Here is a 4,713-nt window from a genome sequence, read left to right as displayed (position 1 = left end):
CCAGGGGCGGGCCCATAAGCAGTTTTCTTTGATGGGTCCTTATCTACCCAAGAGGGCCGTGAGGCCCAGGGCTCCCGGCTCAGCCCCCTCACCTAGTCTGGCCAGGCCTATAATTCACACGCTCTGGCCTCCAGACTTCGGAGGGGCTTTGGTGGTGAAACCACAGTTCCAGCCGGTACCAGCCGCACCCTCCCCTAGGCCCCAGGGATTAGGGTGTAGGGGGGCTACTGCATTCCTGCGGACCACCTCATCTCCAATCCCTGGTCTGTGGGGGCTTCTCAGGCATCTGTGGGTCAGGCCTGGGGGCTCTAATAGGCCCCCCCAAGGAAGGTCATGTAGCTCTTCGGCTGGAGAAATGAGGAAGTGAGATTGCTTCTCCCCAGGAACCGTGCTCTGAGACAAGCCCTTTCCCGTGGCATCCGCCTCACACTGCCCGCGAGTCAACCCCAGAGCCTGGAGCCAGGAAGCACCCTCCTTAATGCCTGGCAGTCCTGCCTCTGCCGCTCCAGGAGAGAAACAGCCAGCCAGCAGCAGTGGGGTAGGGCCACCAACCACTGCCCCCGTCCCCTGCAAGCCTCAGTCTGCACTGCTCCCTATGAGGCAGAGTCTTCGCTCAGGAGAAAGGCATCCCCTCTACCCTGTTCAACCATAAGCTCTTTGAGGGCAGAGCTGTGCCTTTAGTTCCTTAGGGCTTGGCACAGGTCACGGCAGGGGAAGAACACGGGCATGTCCCAAAGGCTTTTTCTGCTCAGGTCCTCTTTCATTTATCCTTGGAAGAAAAAGAGTCTGTCCTAGGACCAGAGCTGACCTGGAAATCGGAATTCCCAGGTCTAAAAAAGCTCCGCTGTCTACATCAGCGGCCCCATGTGCAAACCCACCGGTGGGGGTGATGAGGGTGGAGGGGCTGGTCCTCGGCTGGCCGGTACTCCCCACACCCGCTGGCAGCCCCCTCCACCCCTGCGGTCAGAAGCCCGTGGACATGGCCAACTCCGTAGTCTAAGAGCCGTCTCCCTTGAAGTGCTTCCAGCTAACATTTCCTCTTCGGAGGAAATAAACAAGGCTGGTGACATCAGTGTGGCCACCCCGGGCTTAAAGCCAGGATGACTGTTCACGGGCTCCTCTGAATTTGGGGTCGTGCTTTGGTGCGACTCTCTCAAGAACATCAACTCTCACCTCCACACCAACCTCGAGGGGGCAGAGACCGCCATTTCTCATGAGGAGACAGGAAAGTTACATGGCTTGTCCACGGTTTCACAGCCACCAGGAGACGGCCAAATTAAACCTCAATCCCCGCCTCTTCTCTGTACAGTAGGGGACGAAGGGTGCCCAGCACGGTTCCCTTCCAGGGCTCCCCCAGAGAGAGGCTGGTTGCTCCGTGTGAACCTCAGGGATGGGGGTACCAACATTCCCCATCTCTCTACAACAATCAGCCATTGGCTCACTCATCAAATATTTATTAAGCACCTACCTGGTACCAAGAACTGTGCTAGGAGGGGGCGGTAAAGATGCAGCTACCTTCCAGTGACATGTGAGAAAGGATTGCAATCTGAAATGGAGCGCGAGGCTGGGACATGGAGACTCCCACGCATGCGCCCTCAGAAGAGCGGGACTTCAGAGCTGAGACTGATTTCCCTAAACGCCAGATTTAGAGAAGACTGAGACTTACCTCCCGACCAATGAACATCCGCCAAGAATCTCTCCCCATCCGCAAGCCAATGAACTTGCTGCTTGGACTCTGGCGGGTCTTCCCGCTCATCTCGCTCCTCGCGCATAAATAAAGCTTGCCTCAAACCCTGCACGGGTTCGTCTGTAGTGCCGCAGGAATTCCTCTGCTATTCTCCAATAAACTCAGTTTCTGGTAATTAGAGCTTGTCTCAATTTACCCCTTTATTTAGTTTGGCAGAAGAGACAGACGCTAAATGGCTAATTACAATAAAGCCTGAGCTATCGGAGTCTAGTGGAAGAGGCAGAGAGGGGTCTCTGAAGAAGGCCATTTCAGGTGAGACCTGAGGATGAGTAGGAGTTACCTGGCCATGAGGAAGAGTATAGTCCCCTCATATCCAGGTGGAGATCTTTAGCAGGCCTTTAGATGTGAGAGGGGTCTAGGTTGCATATAAAATTAAAAATTATTAGCCTAGGGATAGATGACATCAGCCTTTCCATGCCCAAAATCTATCAGTCTCTCCCCGCAAAAAACAGACCCTAAGTAAGAGTAGCATGCAAACAGTTCCTAAACAAGTTTTCTATTTTTCGCCTCCAATCAGCTGGGTCTACTAAGCCCTTTTCGTATGGAAATTCTAGACCCAGAGGCCCCAGTTTCCAAAGCCAACATTTTGCCTGCTGTCTACCATCTCTTCTCAGCCTTTATTCCCACCCACACTGGGTTTGCCTCAATCTTCCTCTACTCTGCCCGCCTCCCTCACACCAGTGCAAGATCTTCCACCGTGAGCATCCTTTTCGCATCCCTGTAGCTCTCTCAAGCCAACATCCAGGTTCTCTCCATCCTTCAGAGCCAGGCATGTGCCTGTTGCTCTCAGATCCAGCTTAGCCCTTCTCCCGCTCTCCTCTGCTCTGTGTTGGAGGGAGACTGACTCTTGCAAGCTATGTTTCCCCAAAGGTCTGTTGAGAACTCACTTCCGGACACGGTTGTCTAGTGAAATTGGAGAGCGAAAGAAAAAAACTAGGCATTTCTCCTTCCTTCTTGTTGCTCTGGATGGGGTCTCCATCAGGAGCTGTACCATTGAACTTTCTAATACTCTGTTACAATGAAATACACTAGTCACTCTTGCATTTTCTTTTTTTTTTTTTTTTCCAGGTGAGGCAACCTTTGGTTGACCTCACAGATTGCAAGGACCTTGTGAGTTTACAATCTCTTTTTTTTTTTTTACGCCTACAGCACCTGCTCTTCCTAGGTGGTCTCCCATCCAGGTACTAACCAGGCCCTACTCTGCTTAGCTTCCTAGATCAGACGGGATCAGGTTTGTTCAGGATAGCATGGCTGTAGACCACTCTTGCATTTTGAATGAATCTTTTATCTAGGCATGCTTTTGCAATCTCGAACATTGGTTATTTGAAAAATATTGGTCCTTAAATCATAGAAATCTTCCAAATGTGGCCCCATTTCATGCAATATCAAAAGCCACGTTCATTACTATCAACACCAATCTCATTAGAAAACTCTTAAGTATTAAGCAGCTGTCAAGCTCACAAGCAGATATAATTTTTCCAAAGTTCTAATTTGTGCTCTAAAGCTGAAAGTGTGTAATTGGCAACAAATCAGTCGTTTTCATTGCAGCGATTGTCTCACTTTGTTCATTTTCAAGAATCTCTGCAAAATATCCAAGTCTAATAAACACAGTTTGTCAGTCATTTTTTTTTCAAGTAAAAAACTGAGGTCGCACAAAGAAAGCAGCTAATGCAGCTCACGACATAAACAATTTTTTTCCCTTAAGACAACCAGTATACTTTGATGTGCTTTATGCCTATTTCCTATTTCATCGCACAGAAAAAAAGAAAGAATACTGGTTAAGATTTAATCAAATTAATTCTTATTATAGCTGCATGAAAAACATTAAGCGAAATTGGCTTTTTTTTTTTTTTTTTTTTTTTGCTGTGAGTGAAGAATACAGTGACTACTCCAAACTTCGGTGCCACTTCCTTAACTGATGCTAAGGCGTCAGCCTGATACAGTCTTACCCTCATTTTACTGCGCTTCACACATATCTTGTATTTTTTACAAATCGAAAGTTTCGTGAATACCTGCACTATAACTAGACCTGCACTGAGCAAGTCTATTGGTGTCATTTTTCCAACAGGCCCAGATGATGGTTAGCATTTTTAACAAACGGTATTTGTAAACTAAGACGTGTACATTATTTTTTTAGACATAAAGCTACGGCACACTTAATAGATTGCACTATAGAGTAAAACTCACTTTGCTATGCACTGGAAAACTAAAAAATTCATGAGTCATTTTATTGCCATGTTTGCTTAATTGCAGTGGTCTTGAACCAAACCCACCACATCTCTGAGGTGTGCCTGTGTAGCATTCTGACATTTTCTAGACTTCCTTACAAAACTTCTTCACTAATGGACTAGGTATTTTCCATTTGTCTCTCCAGACCCACTCTCCACCCTGAACCCCAGGAGGCTGACATGTAGGGACTATTTGAATCGACTACCCTCTGAGGACCAGATGGGTTCGGCCAGTGGAAAAATACCAACCTGAGCTGGGAAGACAGGAAGAGAGTGAGACTAAGATTTGCTTCTTGGGCTCCCCCTCTTGCAGGTCACCATGGTTTGCCTGTGTTCCTGTCAGGGAGGCCTCTCCGTACACCTGTCTTCCCAGGTTCTCTATCTTTTTCCCCCTTCAAGCCAGGGAGAGGTAATGGCTCCTAGCTGTTGCTAGCTGAGGGGCACTGTGCCATCTCTGGTTGGTTTCTCTTAACCAGGCCCATCTGTTGTAAATAGTCTTTTTATTAAACTCTAATTATCTTTGCGCATGACATCATTTTCCTGCAGAGACCCTGACTTTCCATCAACTCCTCAACCTCATGGTCCAGGCTGTCCCATGCCTCTGGCCAATCTTTTCCTCTCTGTCAATGGCTCTTTCTCACCTACCTGCAGGGAGACTGGATTTATAAATGGTCCACTCCTCTTTTTTTCACACACTCCTTTCCTCAGACACTCCTCCTTCACCATTTCAGATGGGCC

General features: G+C 48.2%; 1 pseudogene; it reads right to left on the bottom strand.

Annotated features, from left to right (window-relative positions):
• Positions 1-2,887: 2,887 nt before the first annotated feature.
• LOC111738025 lies at positions 2,888-3,006 on the bottom strand (annotated as a pseudogene).
• Between the last annotated feature and the right edge of the window lie 1,707 nt (positions 3,007-4,713).

The sequence above is a fragment of the Pteropus vampyrus genome, unplaced genomic scaffold (genome assembly GCF_000151845.1).
Source record: "Pteropus vampyrus isolate Shadow unplaced genomic scaffold, Pvam_2.0 Scaffold33, whole genome shotgun sequence".
Classification (NCBI taxonomy): domain Eukaryota; kingdom Metazoa; phylum Chordata; class Mammalia; order Chiroptera; family Pteropodidae; genus Pteropus; species Pteropus vampyrus.
This window is presented reverse-complemented; position numbering and strand designations above follow the sequence as displayed.